Source organism: Haemaphysalis longicornis, unplaced genomic scaffold (assembly GCF_048455015.1).
Source record: "Haemaphysalis longicornis isolate Haplotype H1 unplaced genomic scaffold, Haemaphysalis longicornis Haplotype H1 scaffold_14, whole genome shotgun sequence".
NCBI lineage: Eukaryota > Metazoa > Arthropoda > Arachnida > Ixodida > Ixodidae > Haemaphysalis > Haemaphysalis longicornis.
Genome location: NW_027526245.1, coordinates 4,344,705 through 4,363,744, shown reverse-complemented (window position 1 = coordinate 4,363,744; position 19,040 = coordinate 4,344,705). Strand labels below are relative to the sequence as shown.

The 19,040-nt window shown below is 49.1% G+C and overlaps 1 pseudogene; it reads right to left on the bottom strand.

Annotated features, from left to right (window-relative positions):
* Window positions 1–2,933: 2,933 nt before the first annotated feature.
* On the bottom strand, window positions 2,934–9,964 carry LOC144165349 (ras-related protein Rab-40B pseudogene; annotated as a pseudogene).
* Window positions 9,965–19,040: the final 9,076 nt, after the last annotated feature.

Here is a 19,040-nt window from a genome sequence, read left to right as displayed (position 1 = left end):
CTCCTGGATCTAGTTACCGTAACTGGCATTCAGGCAAGTGTGTAATAGTATAAAGAGCATTGTTCAACACCGAAATTGAGATACCTAGAATCTGATAATGGCTGATGATAAACAGCAACCTTTACTGTGTTCAATATTTCCGGAATGGGTCATAGCTGGTTCCACGTATTTTGAAGTAAGGGCGCTTTCTGAAACTAATAATATGCCTTATTGAGTTGAAAGCTCCACAGAGATGATGAAAACACACAGTCTTTAGAGGCCGTTTTTTATTGAAAACATTATTTTGCGTGTTGTTTATGACAGCTGACCCTTTATATTTTAATGAGAACTCGTTGTTTTACGACAACTTATAATTTTGAAGTTGAGTAGTTACCCGGGAATCCTTAGGTGTTCCAAAAATTCTTTAAAAAAGCCGGAGTATAGATACTGCCCCATATTTGTACATATTACCACCCGCGCAACCTTTTTACCACTCACAAATTTCGGCCATTTACATCTCGCCGTGGGACGTCCCAGTTTCTAAGATGAAGGTACATAAAAGACACAGCACATACTGTGATGAGGTAGAGAACAACTGAGCAAGGCTTCTGAGCTGCGGACAAGATGTGGTAGCCGTGGTCTACCGAGACCACCGTCGAAGAAGCCCAGAAACCAGCCGGGTTGCAGTGTCAGCCACGCCTTGCACCGACAACCGCACATTGAATCGCCGGCATCGACTGTGCGACGTGGTCTTTGTCCAGCCGTTCTACGCACACACGCCGAGATCCGTGACTGGCCAACGCCTCCGCGTTGAGTGTGCCCTACCACGTAAAGCACTCAATGGGCAGGTTTCCGAAATGTTCTGTGAACTGTTATTTTTTGTCGCCCTTCCAAAGCTATGTGTCTTTGAGAGAGAGTTTTGTATGTTATTCTGCTCGTCACTGTAGCGTCCGTTTCGTTAATCGTCTACTCCAGATATTTGTTTGTCTTGGTCTACTACACCAGCGTCAAACCCTGTCTTGTTTCAACGACGCGAAATCGGAGACTTAGCCACCAATACCACCACGACTGGCGTCCGCGACAGGACCCCCTTTGCTAACATCTAGAAGTGGGAAATCTAGAACTCGGAATGAACGGAGCACAATCTAGACATGGAGCCTCATAACGTACTGACCGTGGGAAGTGAGCTAGAATAAAAGATGCGAAACTTTTGAAGTGTGTTAGATCCGAGTAGCATTTTTTGAGAGAGGAAAGGGTGGCTGAGTGCGAGGAACCAAAGCGGCAAAGGAACCCAAACAGGCAAATCTGGAACGCGAACACACCAATCTTCCCTTAAAACTGAGACTTCATGAAGACGAAAGCAATAATTCGCGAGGGGAAGGACCTGCGCCAACATCACAAGTGTCCTCAGAATCCCTGACGCCGAAAAGGACGCACAAGTGTATCCCTCCAGTTGAAGATCGCAGAGATACTGTGATTCGAATATGTTGCGCTTGCGCATTTCTGGCATCAAGGCAACTGGTCCGTTAGAATGAGCATGTGCTTAACAGGCGAAGCGCTAACCGTTAAATTTCCCGCTGGCTATGCGCCAGTCATCATCGTTACGGTGTAGATTTTTCCTGTCATCATATCTGTCATCCCCGCTAAAGGCACCCATGGCCCAGTTCTGCCGTGTGTCATTCTTCCGTAACATTTTGTTAGAACAGAAACTTCCAGTCACTCACATGAAAAACTGTTTTTACAATGTCCCTCCACACGAAAGAGGGTTTAAGTAAGTGCCGAACGCACCTCCTATTAACTTTTCACACTGCTGTAGCATGAAGTATTAAAAAAAGCGACTCTAATCAAAGCAACTCTGTACGCGCAAGAATTCTCTATCATTCACACATTAGCGGCCGTCAGGATACGCAACCTTTAAAAAAACATCATATTTGGAACAGCAGGAGATGGCTAGTCCGGGGAAAATGTGCCTATCATTCATCTTCTCTGGCGTGGAACGAAGGCAGGAATAAGTCTTGCGCACAACCCGATTGAACAAAAATAAATTAAATTGCCTCCTAATTTTCTGTAGGAATTTTATTTTGGGATATGTTAGTAAATCAAGAAAAACAAGAGTTCCAGCAGGATAACCTAATTGAACACCAGCAACCTTTCTTCCAGAAAAGCACCTAACCACCACAAGATTGTCACATGTACTAAAGAAAAAAATGTCCAAATAAATACAACATCCTTACTCTTGTGACACTCCTTGAAGAGCGCGCATTATGCTGTCTCCTATTAAATCCAAAGCTTGTCACAACCTACGTCCAAACAGAAAAAATATTACCTCTAAATAACCTCTGCTGTCTGCAGTGTAACGTATTCAATAATAAAGGCAAGTCTCCGATACATTAGCAAAACGTTTGTCCAAGTAACATAGAGGTCTCCGTTTACATTTCTTGTTGACAAGAATAAAATAAGCTCGGAGGTTGTGACTGTGGTTGAAAACAAACAATAAATAAACTCGAGAATACACATTGTTCACGTTTGCAGTTGTACCATGATCAATGTTGTCACATTAACAGCCCCCCCCCCACAATCCCTGTTATCCCGAACCATGAACATGGCAGCGTCCTGTCGCAGTTTTTCTAGCACCAAACTACACTCGCAAAGACAGGGCTGAACACTGCATACAGAAGTACACGCCACACATCACAGCCGGGGTCACCACCTCTGTGCCACGCACTATATGCACTATACTTACAGCGCTTCTTTGCAAAAAAAGGCATATTAAGACTTTTCAACCAGACGTGAAGGACACACCATGCTCTCACAGCCACATTCGGCTTGGAGAACCCATTCTCCTTTCGCGAACACAACGTATGCTCAACACTTGTCTCGTCTGATGCGCTCGTCGTGAGAGTTCACAACTCTGACAAGAGTTCCACAAGGGTTTCACAAGAATTCAAATTACATCACTCGAAAATTTTGCTCACGGTAGCCGATGTTTGCCAGACATTTGTTACCAAAGCAATTCTTGGTTTAGAGGACCTGGGGTGGTGCTGCGAGATACAGCAGCCCTTGTGGCAGCGGAGGACAGCCATGGCCGAGTGCCGCTAGTGGTGCTTGCCTGCCAGCTGGAGCTCGGCGCTTCGGGCCCCTACGGGGTGGAGGGGTGCCAGGATCCCTCCCCCGGGGTGCGACGAGCCGTCCAGTAAGGCCGAGCAGCTGATGAAATACGACTTCAGCCACGACTTCAGCGGGGGTGGCAGTGACCGCTGCTCGATGCGGTGCGAGGTGCTCGTGCAGCTCACTATGAAGCGACAGCACAGCTCCTGCAGGGACAGCACCCGATTCGAGTGCCATAGGTGCTTCGTGCAGTTCTGCCGGAGGGCCATCCGTGACAGCTGCACGAAGGACTCGGTCACATAGAAATCACACAAGAAGCTCACCTCGAAGAAGGACATGCCATGCTTGTGGGCATACTCGGCTGCCTCCTGACGTCCAACCTCCCGGTTGAAGGCTAGGTGCAACGTGTTGCCTAAGAGAACCTTGGAGACCCCTGGAGCATGGCGCTCGACCTCCTGCATTGATCGGCCGAGTGCGTCGAAGTACCACCGTGTGGTGATGTCGCAGACGAGCAGGATCTCCTGGGCGCCACTCGAGTACAACCGGATTATCGTGGAAAAGTGGCCCTGGACTGAAGTGTCCCAAAGGTGCAGACGCACTCGCTTGCCGTCTAGCAGCACCGTCGTCGTCCTGTACGAGGCAAACCGGCCGGGGGCGCCGAAAGGAGACCCCAGGGCGCCGTCCTCTAGTCACCCGAGGATCTCGCCCTTGCCCCCGTCACTGTCGCCCACCCACAGGAACTTCAGCAGGTAGTGGTAGGCCCGGGCAGCCACCGAGCCACCACCCTGGGTGCCCCGACTGGCGCGGCCACAGGGGCCAAGGCGGCGCTCCCGTTCAGCGCAAGCTCCATGGCTGCGCCTGCCCACAGGGGGCCTCAGCGGGGCTACTGAAGGGCACAGGTCTGCTGCTGCAGCTGATCTTAATGCTGCTGCTACTGGTCGATCCCTAGCATGAGTGGCAACATTGGCTCCAGTAAGGTCTTATGCTGTGTGGTTGGTTCCAGAACAGAAGCACTCTCTGCGTCGGTTGCTCCAGCGAAGTTCTCCGAAGAAGCGAATGACACGCTCGCTAAACTTGATTCCAAACGACACTTCGAACGACGTTCAACGTAAGTGCCCAACGACGTTCGACACTTACTGAAACTGTTTGTCGTGTGGAGGTACGTTGTAAAAACAGATGCTTGTACGTTGCTTGTACGTTGTAGATGCTTGTACGTTGTAAAAACAGATGTGCGTGACTTGACGTATCTATTCTAACAAAATGTAATGGAAGGACGTCGCTAGGCAGACCAGGGCCATGGCTGCCTTGAGCGGGGATGACAGATTTTATGACAGGGAGAATGTACATGATAACGATGATGATGAGCCCATAGCCATCGGGACATTTAACAGTTAGCTCTTCGCCAATTAAGCACATGCGCAGTCCAACTGCCCATTTGCCTTGAGGCAAGCCCAGGCGGCACAGAAAGTGTGTTCTAAGACCGGCCCGTCTATGCCCGCTTTTTGTCATGTCCAGCCAGCATCCAGGTTCTGGCAGCCACTGATCATACGATGAACGGCCAACATTCCGCCACCAGCGCTTCGGTATTTCTTCGGCCGCCCGTGTTCAGACGGACAACGGCAGCTGCCCGCCTACCAGATATTCAGTTGCCTTGGGGCTGCCGATGTTGAGAAAAAAATCGGTCGCAGTACGGCTTTAGGGCATCCGTTCTTCCTTCGCGAAGCGGTGTTCAGGCGAAACACGGCAAGCGACCGGCCACAGGATATCCATATTCTTATGGCAGTTGGTGTTCGAAAGAAGACCGGCCGTAGCGCCGCTGCCGCGCATGCAGTCTTTCAACGTTGAACCGCGCGTCCGGCGCCAGAATATTCGTTTTCTTCGGGCATCTGGTGTTATAAAGGATACCGGCCGACTTACGGCCTCAGAATGTACGTTTTTTATTTGGTTAGCGGTCCACGGCCGCATTACAGCAAGCGAATCGCCGCAGAAGTTTCGGCAACCGGTGTTCAAGAGGAGACCGGCCATCGTAAGGCATCAGGTTATACGTCAATATGCGAACAACGGCGCGCGCCTGGGCGCCGAGAATTCATGCACAGACGTGCTGGGAAGAAGGCCCGCCGATGTAGCACCGGTTTTTCCCGGGGTGAAGTAAGAGCCGTTAGGGAGTCGAATGGCGCAGACACGTTTTTCATCCGCTCGGTGTTTCTACGTTTTAAATGAACGAACTACGTTTGTCAAACAGTATTGAGTGTTCTAGGGGAACGGGCAAGGTGCAAGGACTGACTGAACATTACCAGAAAAACGTTTAGGTCATCAAATTGCCATTTATGGCCACAAAACGACTGTGCCACACCGACGGGTGAGCTAAGCCTCGGCATTCATAGCCGCTACAACGCCTCGCGCGCCTGCTTCGTCAACGCATCAGCTCGAGGCTATTCGCCCCTCATGAAATGGAGACCATTGGAGACATCGACCCGGCAGCGACGTCCGACCCGAGATGGCGGTGGTTCACCTCAATAAGGGGCCTTAAATGGTGTCGAGCAAGCGACCACCACGCAGGAGCTCAACCGGCGCCATGTCAAGGACTCCCCAACAAAGAAAGGCAAGGGCGCGCGAAAGCGCAAGTTTCCGGCTATTCTTATCACAATAATACTGCGGAAAACAATTTTGCAATATTTTGTTGGTGATAAACGTAGACGAGGCTAAGCTCGTGCATTGGTAGTCTCAACTTCGTGCCCTGCACTATGTTATTTCATGCGATTTTATGACTGCCTATTTTAAAACAAGTGTTATTTTGAATTTGCCGTAACAACAGAGCCTTGTGAATGACGAAGCCTTGATTTTAATTTAGTTTTGCCGTTTGAAATTTAGATTAACTACACGTGGGATATGACTCATCTGGTTAAAAATAATCGCCAGCATCCTAGCAAACACGGATTTCCTCGGGCTTTTCTTACTCAACGCAGCTTGTTGAGTTCACGCACGCTTTGGCTTTAGCAATAGATAAGCCTAAAGTAGCTGACTATTTTCTTTTGCGGCAGAAACTCATTTGACGGTGTTTCATATTACCTTCTTGTTAGTATATTGCGGGAAATAAACCGAATGAATCGGTTATTGCATAGATAGCCGAGTATATCTCTCTGAAACAGCAGTTGGTCGCTCTCAATGGTTGTTCGTCCGGATATGTTCCCGAGACCTCAGCGATTCCCCAAGGCTCAGTTACGGGCTCTCTTTTGTTTGTGTGGCCTCAAATGTTCGTTAAAAATGTTCGCGAATGACTGTGTAATCTACAGGACTATAGCGAATCAACGTGATTCCGAATACTTGCAGCATGATTCACATTAATAACATTCTGGTGTGCTGATTCAGAAAAGTCGTTGAATCTTAAAAAGTATGTTAACGTCAACTTTACAAGAAAACCTTCATTCCAATTGAATGCGTATACAGTAAATTACACTGCTTTAGGAACGGCCAGGGAATATAAATAACGAGGAGTTTATTTAACGGGTTGTTACAGAAATAGGCACGTTCACATCACAAAACTTACAGCTGCACGTGTTTTTGGCTTTGCGAGATAAAATTTCAGCGAACCTCCACCTAACTTAAAAGAACAAGCGTATTTCACTCATGTGTGGTCAATGTAGGAGTACGCATTTATTTTCTGGGATCCCCACAGCAAAGAGCTGGTTCATACGCTCGAAAACATACAGAATAGGGCAGTTCTAATCGTACTAGGGATTGGCACGGTCAACTTAGGATGAGGAAAAGTAAAAGTAAACTTAAATGGTAAGACGGGAAAGTTCGTAGATGAAACCTGAGTTTGAACTTTTTGCGCAATATCTATCATTCGAAAACTGGAATAGAAGGGGAGAAGTATATCCAAGCGCCATTCTACATATCCTGAAGTGGGATCGCTAGCTTGAAGCAAATTATTAACTTTCCTTTAAGGTGACGCCTTGCGCGACTCATTCTATTTTAGATCAATATGAGAGTGTAATTATCTTCCGCGTTTGATTTTATCCACTGTTTATAATGAAGATTTTAACCGCACTTTGTAGAATAACTTTTTTATTTGGCCTCATATTTGATGCTTAGTGTTATGTATCTCCCTGCTGTAATGCATGCAAGAGCAAGCAGGCATGAAATAAATAAATAAATAATAAATAAATAAATAAATAACTGAACAAATCAATGAATAAATATATAATAAATAAAAAAAAAAACAAATAAACTTGCGGAGCCGCAAGTTCGCCTCCGACGGGTTGAGAACCCTACGCATTCAAACTAGACCAATGAAATATTTATTGCTTTATTCGTTGCAGTATGCAAAGTTTGCTGTATGAATACTGTGATTTCTAAGTTATTTGTTTGAAAGAAAATATGAAACTCTTGTCTTACACCTTTCTTTGCGTGAACACAGAGGGATACAACTGAAGCCATCTGAAGAAGGGCGTCATTGGCAACACGTCTAGAATTTTCTTAACGTAGTACGACTTTAGAGGAAAATTAAGTTTTTTTGGACTATTAAGGAGTGTGCACGTAAATTATGAAAACAACATAAAAATATATTGAAACTGAAAGTACTTCTTTGATCTCTTCTAGGATCAGCCCTGTTAAAGATCATCAGAAAACGTAATGGAGTAGATAATTTCTTTGCAAGAAAAATGGGCGAATACTGGACATACTTTTTGCATGGTGTAACTTATATTGAATGCTGCTGAGTGTTTTGTGGAGTGCCGAACCGCTTCGGAAAGGCATTCGCAGCGGTTTTATATACAAAAAAAACTGGTCGAGCAGCTGTTGTAAAAATAGTTGATTTAGTCAGAGCATGAAGGTATTGTCTTAAAAGAAATTGCCTAAAAGCGGCACTTTCATCTTTGTGAAATTCAACCCACTAAATTGGGCGCCTTCCGCCGTCGCCCCCCTCATTCTTCTTTGTTTATTACAGGTAAGCCGCCCCACAGAAGATATCAGGACCTGGGCAATACATCTATTCCAGCTCTGCAAAGAAATGAATATTGGCTGTATTCGACAGTAAGAGAGGCACAGCAATTTCAGGAATGACCATTTGTGAGCACTTTTGAATAAATTATTTTGGTGTAAACTGACAATAAAAATTAAGCCGGGCTGCGCTGAAGGCTGGACGGCTGGTCGCTGCGCGCGGGCTCACTTTGATGTGGGTGCAGTGAACCCAAAAGGGTGGGTTTGTGCTGCTGGGCAGCGCGATTGAGTCATCTGCTTGCGCTGCATGCAGTGGTCGTCTACCGGCCAGAGTACATCTAACGTACTGTGGCTGAACTACAATACCCGTAGCACGGCCGAATTTTCGGCTGCTTTATTTCAGCTGGAGTCCGCCGACCGCATCTCGGCTGTCCTCCGGTGGCCGCACTTCGGCCGCACACGAGTGGCTTTGGGATAGCCAAAGCCCTGCGGCTGGAATCTGGCCGTATGAGCGTAAACCGGTCGACTGGCCGACGGACACTGGCCGTTGGACAGTGATGAGTGTACGGCCGTACACGGCCAAAAGGCCCACATTTGGACACCAGCCGAACATGGTTGCCAAAGAAAGGCAGGTCAGAAAATCACCGGCCAAAGTACATCGGCTTGAGTAAGGCCGAACAGTCCTCTGCTGCCTGGGAGGAATGCGCAAGCGCAACACTTTCGAATTATGCACGTGCCGAAAGTCTCGCAGTTAATTCGAAAGCTTGAGCTTCAGGTGGGCTCTTATCACTGTGCACTGATGCCTCGCTTTTACGGGTCTCAAACCTTTGCTCCGTGCCACAGCTTTAACGTGCGGATACAGTTCTTGGGGCCGTTCTTGGAGCTTCGCAACGCTTAAACTTTGGTAATGCAGTGCCCCCCGTACCTGGCTGGGGATATAAGAGGCCCGCGAGATATTTTCGAGAGCACAAAGAATAGGTCCACAACCGTAACATTTTTTCTCGTTCCAGGAGGTCAATTCCTGCGAAGCTGTATGCAAAACCTCTCTCCTCTTGCACTTTAATTGGTGCTTGAGCCGTCTTGCCGCTTTCAGGACAACCAACTGCCTACAAGATGACGCGGACAAGAACCGGACTGTGTGCTCTGCTTCCCGAAAAATTCCAAGTCTTTCGGTCTTGCTGTGTTTGTCCTGAAGGGCTAACTGTAATCGGAAGGATAACTCCTGAAATATATGAAAGTAAACCTCGATTATCAGAAACAAAACTTGGCCCTCTTTTGCCGGTTCTGACTTTGAGCCCGAGGATTCAATGAGACCATTAGAAATGCTAAAGCCGAAGATTGACAAACAGGAACGCAGTTCATGTCCCACCTTTCAGGTAACTTTGATCGGTATATAGGAATAGCAGGGCTACCGAAGACGTTTGAGGAACTCCGCGACAAAATGACCGCAGAACAGTTTTTCAATTGCCTCCACTCAAAGCTCGTAGTGCTTCTCAAGGAACGTGAAGTGGATACGATACTACAACTGAGATGGCAGATGTATGCGACTGTTCCCTGGAAGCTCAGTCGATGGAGAACCTGAGTACGGCTATGGACGCTGGCAAAAAACATCCGGCCGAGCGAAGACTCGGGCCTTCCAGAAACGATCCAACATGCTTCGTTTGCCATAGGAGTGGACACCCTGCACCTTACTGCCGCTTTTTGGCGCCTCAAATTTACTGTTTTGTATGTCGCAAGCCCGGCCTTTAAGCTGAAAAATGCTGTTCAAACGAATCCGCAGGGCAAGTAATGCCTTTACCTTTAATGTAAATTGTACGAAGCGAATCCACTTCGATCCTGCTAGCACAAATTTCCGCAAAGACCTAAAAACATTGGGGTTGACCGGCCGAAGAAACATGCCAGAACAGGTTTCTTTGCTAATGACTTGCCTGTTCATGGCGACACGAAAGCGCTAATAAACGACCACAACCAGGAGGAACGATTACAACGGGACGGAGTGCTCCTCCCAATTAAACTTTTATTGAAAAGACACGAACATATATTCATGAAGCAGAGACGCCAAATAAATGCTGCATCACTTGGGCCAGACACAAGTGAACCTTTTTCTAGGTAAAATGTAGATAGTGTACTTCAGTATTAGACACAGATGCGGAGGAGGGCTATATGGGGAGGCGTCAACGGAGGCGACAGGTAGAACATCCACCTTACTGGCAGACGGACCGTGGTTTGAATCCTGGTGGTGGACAATTTCATCCAGATTTTAAAAATACGCGTGTTGATGGAATTGCAGATTGAGGCTTTGGGTGCGGTCTGACCCTATCGAGCACTGCCGTTAACGCATTCCCTCACCAGAGGAGGATTGGCGACCCTGTTGTAGTACTGGCCAAAGCCTCCCATGAATACGCCAATTAGGCCATGGCCCTCAGTCTCCAGTGGCTGCAAAGCAACTGACCACGTCGATGGTGAGACCTGTGACGCAGCTGAGCGTGCTTAAAATCCCTGAAGCCGGACAGGCCATCATTGGAATCTGAATCTGGCTTTGTTTAACCCGAGAGCCTTATCCAGCGAAGCAAGTCTATAGGTGTTGTCCGATGAATTACCTGGAATTAAATTGGATGTAATAGGGTTTAGTGAGGTTAGGAGGACAGGTGACGAATTTACGGTGCTTAAAAATGATCACGTTGTAGGTTACTGTGGTCTAGTCGACAGGAGAGAACTAGGACTGGGATTCCTAGTTAATAAACGCATAGCTGGTGACATAGACGAATAATACAGCATTAGCAAAAGCGTAGAAGGTCTTGTACTTATGCCTAATCAGAGGAACAATCTCAATGTGTTACAGGGCTACACGTTTACATCCAGCCATGACGACCATCTAGTTGAATGCTTCTATGAACGTGCAGAATCAGCAATGACTAAATTAAAACACATTATATCGTAGTCATGCGAGACTTCAATGCTAAAGTAGGGAAAATCAGACTGGAGACAAGGCAGTTGGCCACAATGGAGTACGTTGTGGAAATAGCAGGGAGGGGACCTACTAGTTGCGTTCGGTGAACGGAATAATGTACACATCATGAACACCTTCTTCTGAAACAGGAGAGCCGGAAGTGTACGTGGAGGAGCTCGATTAGGGAGCATGAAAATAAAATAGACTACATATTGTGCAATAACCCTAGCGTTTTGCAACCTGTGGAGGTGCTCGGAAGGGTAAAAAGTAGTATTGTTACCACAGTATGCTAAGATATGCAATTAGGCTAGATTTGAGGAGGAACCGTAACACGCTAGTACGAAAGAAGCCGATGAATAGGTTAAAAGTAAGATGTAAAGTTGAACAATTCAGAATCGCGCTGCACAACCGATATTCAGCACTTGCTGAGGAAGCAGAGTTCATGACAGAGGAAGCTAGCGCCAATCTTACACGCAGTATCACGGAGTGTGCAGTAGAAATCAGGGGCACGATGACTAGACAGGATACTGGTAAACTTTACCAGAAGACAAAATATCTAATGAGGAAACAGCAAACCATGACAGCCTCAACCCAAGCTGACAGAATAGAACTAGCGGAGCTTTCGAAGTTAATCAATAAGCGTATGACAGCTGACATACGGAAGTGTAATACGGAGAGGATCGAATGCGTTGTGAAGAATGGAGGTGGCCTGAAAGCAGTGAAGAGGCGTCTTGGCGAAGGAAAAAATCATACGTATGCACCTAATGACAATCACGGCAATGCCATCATAAATAGGGATAAAATAGTCGTAGTAGCCGAGGATGTTTAAAGAGATCTTTACAGTAGCCGAGACATCCAGGATGATTCTGAACGAGAAGGTAGTTCAGAGGAGATAGACATAACACCAGCAACTACAGAAGAAGTAAAGAAGGCTTTGAAAGAAGTGAAAGGGGGCAAAGCACCTGGTGAAGATCAGATAACAGCACTCCTCTTGAAGGATTGAGGGAAAATTGTACTGGTAAGGCTGGCAAACTTGTGCACGCAATGCCTAATGACCGTAAGTGTACCGGAACCTTCGAGGAACGCGAGCATCATCTTAATCCATAGGGTGACAAATTGCCGCGAACCATATACGGGTTTGTTTATTTATTGTTTGTTTACTTGCCCGGCGGCGCCCGGATCTGTTATCTGTGTGCCATGCGAAGCGGGTGTTCTATTCTTTATTTTTATGCCGCACGGGCTATCTCATTCTGATAGGCAGAGTGTTTCGCCCTAACGCCACTAGTCCAGAATAATCTTCTGTGGTCTACAATTTTCTGGATATTAATCGACGGTTGCAGAAACTCTCGCGCCGAAAGATAAAAGCCTGCACAGCAGACGCCGCGGCATTCGATTCTGCGACGCTAGCCGACACAAGTTACTTTGTTGACCGCTGCTTCGCCGCCTCTGTCTTATTTTGAGTTGTTAGGGGAGCAAACTTGTTTCTCCTTCAAGACAACTGCATCGTCCTTGGCTTCGTGACATCTGGTGGAGGTGCGGGGTACGCACCCTATATGACGACCTCTGCAAACAGCCAGCCCAGTCCAAGTAGAGACAGCCTCCGACTGGAAGGATTGCCACCCGAGCTCGGTCTTCTGCCAGAAGGGCCCAAGAGAAGGAACGCTGCAACCAACACCATGGTGCACAACCAGCGTCGACAATCGTCCTGCAGCAGCCCCGGGAACCCCCATCGTTCCGCAGATCCCCCGGAGAAGATCCTGAGGACTGGTTGGAGAAAGTGGAGCGCGCCCGCATCTTTAACAGGTACGATGCCGAAGAAACCTTCGGCCATGTTTTCTTCTATCTAGAAGATACTTCCCGAACGTGGTTTGAGAACCATGAAAGCTCCCTAAACAGCTGGATTCTCTTTAAGAGCGAATTCCTCAAAACATTCGCTACCGTCGTGCGAAAAGAACGAGCCGCCCTCTTGTTGGAAACGCGCACGCAACACCCCAACGAAGGGTTGGGATCTTCGTTGAGGAGATGAAGCAACTATTTCGCTGTGCGGACCCAGATATGACGGAAGAAAAGAAGCTACGCTTCTTATACGCGGTGTAAAGGAGGAACTGTTTGCTGGACTTGTCCGAAACCCGCCCAAAACTGTCGCCGAATTCGTGACCGAAGCCAATACAATTGAGAAGGCCCTCGAAATAAGCAGTGCGAGCGGAACTTTGTTGGCGCGGCTAATGCGAACTACATCGACAACATGCGGATTCAAGCTGAAAGCCTACGCGAGACCATCCGCGCACTAGTGAGAGAGAAGCTGCGGAAATTTCTCCCCACACCGCCACAGCCCCAAGTCGCTACCCTTACCGACGTGATAAGAGAAGTGCAACAAGCGTTGGGAACTTCTACGCCATCCGAAGTACCCCGAGAGCCACAAGCTATGACATACTCCGCGGCTGTTCGTTGGCCCCGCCCTGCTCCAACACGCCGTCAAGAGACCCCGCCGTACCGCCGCCCACTGTCACCCGCCCGACCCTCGGTAGCCCGAAACCAGACGCCGGGGAAGACGGACGTATGGCGAACTCTCGAATATCCTTCTCTGTGCTACCACTGCGGAGAGGCCGACCATATCTACCGTCGCTGCCCATACAAGAGACTCGGACTGCGTGGTTTCTCTGTCGACGCACCTCGCACTCTCCATGGCCAACGACCACGTGAGATCGACGAGTATCTATCTGAAACCAGCCGTAGCCCAGCGCGTTTCAACCGTTCGCCGTCGCCCTACCCATACCAATCTCCGAACTGCCGTAGCAACGCTGACTTCGCCCGTGGAAGGTCCCCCAGCCCACGCGGGGGAAACTAAAAAATTCCCCGCATTTCTTCGAGGGGAACAATGTGAAAGTGCGAATGCACGAGTTGAATTTGCGCGGTTCGGTAATGTTCGCGAAAGAGAGATCACACACACACACACAACTACAAAGAAAGAAAGATGGATTTATTCACAGACACCTATTTGTGTTGTCGTTGTACTTGATTGCTAGAGCGGATCTCAGCTTTGAAATTTCGTGTCAGTACTCCTTTAAGCGGGTGCATTAGCCCTTCTCACGCCCGATTCCTGGCCAATCCCCCACGTGGGTCTGTGCCATGTCAGCGGCCAGGCAGCGCGCGCCCATCTCCCCCCGTTGCCAAGGAAGACGAGGAGGTTCCTTGCCAATCCCCCACGTGGGTATGCTATGCGGACATCGCTGGTGGACGCAGGTTCAGGGTCGCTTAAGTAGTTTATTCGCACTTAAAAGCAGCAACTTCTGGAGGTGAAGTTGCTCTACGGCGAAAAACCGAAAACCCTCCAACGAGGCAAGGACGCACCGAACGTAGTGATTCACGACATGCCCTCATCCCAAACGACCCGACCTTACCCTGACGAGACTCCCGAACACGACGACAGCTATACGGCGCGACGCGTACCCGACCTGACCAAGACGTCCGCTGAGAAGACGCACAGTGCCCGACCGTCAACACGCACAAGCCCAGATGCGACGCCCCGACGCGCCCGGAACTCGAGGAAGGCGGCATCCGACGTCAGGTGTCCATCGACGGCTTTGATGTAGTCGCCCTCGTAGACACGGGAGCCCAATACTCCGTAATGGGCGGACCATTTGCGTCTAAGCTGAAGAAAGGTATGACCAGATGGAACGGTTCACACATACGCACAGCAGGAGGCCACCTCGTGACGCCAAGTGGAACATTCGCATTGCGCGTCACCATAGACGGCATGACATATCCTGCACAGTTCGTCGTTTTGGCCAACTGCTCCCACGACGTAATTCGCGGAATGAACTTTTTGACAGACAACGGCGCAATAATTGATCTGCAGACGAAGTCGATAACGTTTTCCTCGGATCACTCTATTACGCCGGAACCGAACCCCGAAAACCGTGCAGCTGTAAGGATCGCCGATGATCATGTAAACCCTGCCACCCCGCGCAAGCTGGATGATCATCGTCTAATGTGAGGATGCTGCCCCCTGACGTCGACGCTATCGTAGAGAGTGACCAAAGGCTGCTTCTCCACCGCGGTGTGTCTGTCACAAGAGGCATTGCGCGCTTCAAGGAACAGCAATCCCACATTTTGGTTACTAATTTTACCAAGGAGTACCAGCATTTAAGCAAGGGCGCGGCAATTGCATTCCTCGAAGAAACGCAAGAAGCAAGTGACGTGATCGCGGTCGCCAACTTTGAACGCACACCCGTAGAAACCTTCAAGCTCCCGCAGCCCTTCGACGTGAATCCGGCGCTACCGGAAGAACAACGAAACAAACTATTGGCTTTGCTGCGTCGCTACAACGAGTGTTTTTCGTCGAACTCGAAACTACGTCAGACACCTCTAGCGAAGCACCGAATAATAACCGAAGATGGAGCCCGACCTACCCGACAGTCACCCTACCGCGTCTCTTCCCACGAGCGGGAAGCCATCCGGACTCAAGTCGACGACATGCTCAGCGACGACATAATACAGCCATCGAAAACTCCGTGGCTGCGCCGGTCGTACTCGTGAAGAAAAAGGACGGCACTTTAAGGTTCTGCGTTGACTACCGGAGAATGAACAAAATCACCAAAAAGGACGTGTACCCCCTGCCACGAATCGACGATGCCCTCGACCACCTCTGCCACGCGAAGTACTTCTCATCGATGGATCTGAAGACCGGCTACTGGCAACTTGAAGTGGACGAGAGAGACCGAGACAAGACTGCATTTATAACCCCGGACGGTCTGTACGAGTTCAAGGTGATGCCGTCTGAACTGTGCGCGGCGCCAGCAACGTTTCAAAGAGTGATAGACACTGTGCTATCTGGCCTGAAGTGGCACACCTGCCTCGTCTACGTCGACGACGTTGTGGTATTCGCCCAGACTTTCGATGAACACCTTGCAAGGTTGGAGTCTGTACTCGAGGCTATTCGCTCGTCGGGGTTAACGCTGAAGCCCAAAAAGTTCCGCTTCGCTTACGAGGAACTCAAGTTTTTGGGACACGTCGTCGACGCCGCGGTAGTCCTGCCTGACCCAGCGAAAACATCAGCCATAGCGAACTTCCCAAGACAGAATGACAAAAAGAGCGTCCGAAGATTTCTCAGACTGTGCGCATACTACCGGCGCTTCGTCGCAAGCTTCGCACGCATCGCAGAGCCACTCACGCACCTGACAAAAGATAGCACCCCTTTCGCCTGGGAAAACGCTACAAGAAAAAGCATTCTGCGAGCTGAAACAACGCCTGCGAAACCCCCCCGTGCTGGCTCATTTCGACGAAAACGCCGAAACGGAAATGCACATGGACGCCAGCGATATAGGTTTGGGGGCCGTCCTAGTCCAAAAGCAAAGCGGATGCGAAAAGGTAATCGCCTATGCAAGCCGCGGTCCGTCGAAGGAGGAGAAAAACTACTCTGCCTCCAAAAAAGAGTGCCTGGCAATCATATGGACCATTTCAAAATTTCGCCCCTACGTGTATGGCAGACCGTTCAAGGTTGTGACAGACCACCATGCGCTATGTTGGCTCGCCCATTTGAAAGACCCCTCTCGGCGTCTTGGGCGGGGCAGTTTGCGCCTGCAAGAGTTCGACGTTACAATCGTCTACAAATACGGCAGGAAACACTCCCACGCCGACTGCCTGTCCCGCGCCCCTCTCCACCCACCGCCACAAGGCTCCGATGAAGACAGCGCGTTCTTCGGAGTTGTTACGGAGAACGACCTAGCCGCCCAGCAGCGTGCACACCCAGACTTGCGCGTAATAATCGACTACCTCGAAAGACGAAACGCCGCCGTGCCTAGAGCGTTCAAGCGTAACTTACCAGCATTCAGCCTCAAAAACTCCGTCCTCGTGAAGAAGAATTTCAGCCCCGGAACGGGAACGAATTATCGACTTGTCATCCCCGCAGACCTTCGTGACGAAATTTTGGAAGCGTCCAACGACGACCCATCTTCCAGACATCTCGGCACAGCTCGCACTATTGCAAAAATTAAGGCGAAGTACTTGTGGCCCCGCCTTAAATCTGACGTCATCAACTACGTTCGGAGTTGCCGTGACTGCCAGCGACGAAAAAGACCCGCCGAAGACCCGCCGGATTTCTGCAACCGATCGCCGACCCGTCGAAGCCCTTTCAACAGATTGGAATGGACCTGCTAGGCACGTTCCCTACGTCACGATCATAGAACAAGTGGATTGTCGTAGCGACAGACTACATGACGCGCTGCGCAGACACCGCCGCTCTTCCGAGGGGGACTGCACAAGATGTAGCCAAGTTCTTTATAATCCAAGTTGTGCTGCGACATGGAGCCCCTGAAGTCCTAATCACGGACCGTGGAACGGCCTTTACCGCGGAGCTGAAGCAAGAAATCTTACGCTACAGCAACACCGATCACCGAAGAGCGACGGCGTACCACCGCCAAACGAACGGACTAACGGAACGTCTGAGCAAGACGATTGCGGATATGTTGTCCATGTACATCGACGTTGAACAGAAGACTTGGGACGAAGTCCTCCCGTATGTCACGTTTGCGTACAATACAGCGACGCGGGAAACTACGCAGATGACACAGTTCGAGCTTGTCTACTGAAAACGGCCGGCTACGATGCTCGACGCCATGCTTCCGCAAGTAGAAGACGACGACCTCAACGCCGACGTCCAAGGATACCTTCAACGTGCGGAGGAGGCCCGACTGCTCACTCGAATTCGTATAACGGACGAGCAGCTGGTGGATGCCAGCCGCTACAACCTCCGACGCCGAGACGCCGAGTACCAACCAGGGGATCGTGTGTGGGTTTGGACTCCCATTCGACGACGCGGACTCAGTGAAAAGCTTCTGTGACGTTATTTCGGACCCTACCAGATTCTACGACGTGTTGGCAAATGAACCTATGAAGTGATCCCCAGTGGTGATTCCGGCACATCCCGACGACGCACCCTACCCGAAGTCGTCCACGTGGTTCGCCTCAAACTGTACTTCGCAAGATGACGAACTTTTTTGTTGTGATTTGTTGTTGCTATTTGTTCGGACTGTCGTCTTATTTTAGCATCGGGTCGATGCCCTCTTAGAGGGGGGTAATGCCGCGAACCATATACGGGTTTGTTTATTTATTGTTTGTTTTTAATGCCCGGCCGCGCCCGGCTCTGGTATCTGTGTCCTATGCGAAGCGAGTGTTCCATTCTTCATTTTTACGCCGCACGGGCTATCTCATTCAGATAAGCAGAGTGTTTCGCCCTAACGCCACTAGCCCGGAATATTCTTCCGTGATCTACAATGTTCTGGATGTGAATCGACGGTTCCAGAAACGCTCGCGCCGAAAGATAAAAGCCTGCACAGCAGACGCCGCGGCATTCGATTCTGCGACGCTCGCCGACGCAAGTCACTTTGTTGACCGCTGCTTCGCCGCCTCTGTATTTTTTTTAGTTGTTAAGGGCGCACAAGTTCGCTCCAATAAACTTGTTTCTTTTTCAAGACAACTGCGTCGTCCTTGGCTTCGTGACAATATGAACATGATAAATTTCGGGCCGGATATCTTACTGTCAGTTGTATACAACGTACTCACCATTATAATTGGTAACAAAATTTCTGCCACTGTAGATTTCACCCAAGCAGGGTTTTGCAAAGGCTATTTAAATATGACCCATACTCACACGATCAATCAGGTGATAGAGAAGTGCGCGGAGCATACTGAACCTGTAAATATAGTCATCATAGACTATGAGAAATCGTTTCACTCGGACGAAACCTCAGCAGTCATTCAGACATTATGGAACCCGGGTGTAGCCGAACATTATTTAAGAATACTAGAGGATATTTACAATGGGTTTACAGCTACTATCATCCTCCATAAGTGGAGCAGTAAAATACCTGTATAAGGAAGAGCGTAAGAGACGGAGCCACAATCTCTCCAATGTTATTCACAGCATGTTTACAAGAGGTATGAGAACATTGGATTGAGAACAGGTGGAAGTAAGGGTTAATGTAGTAGAGCTGAGTAACCTCAGATTTGCTGATGGCGTTGTCCTGTTAAGTGACTCGGGTGAGTAACTGCAAAGCATGCG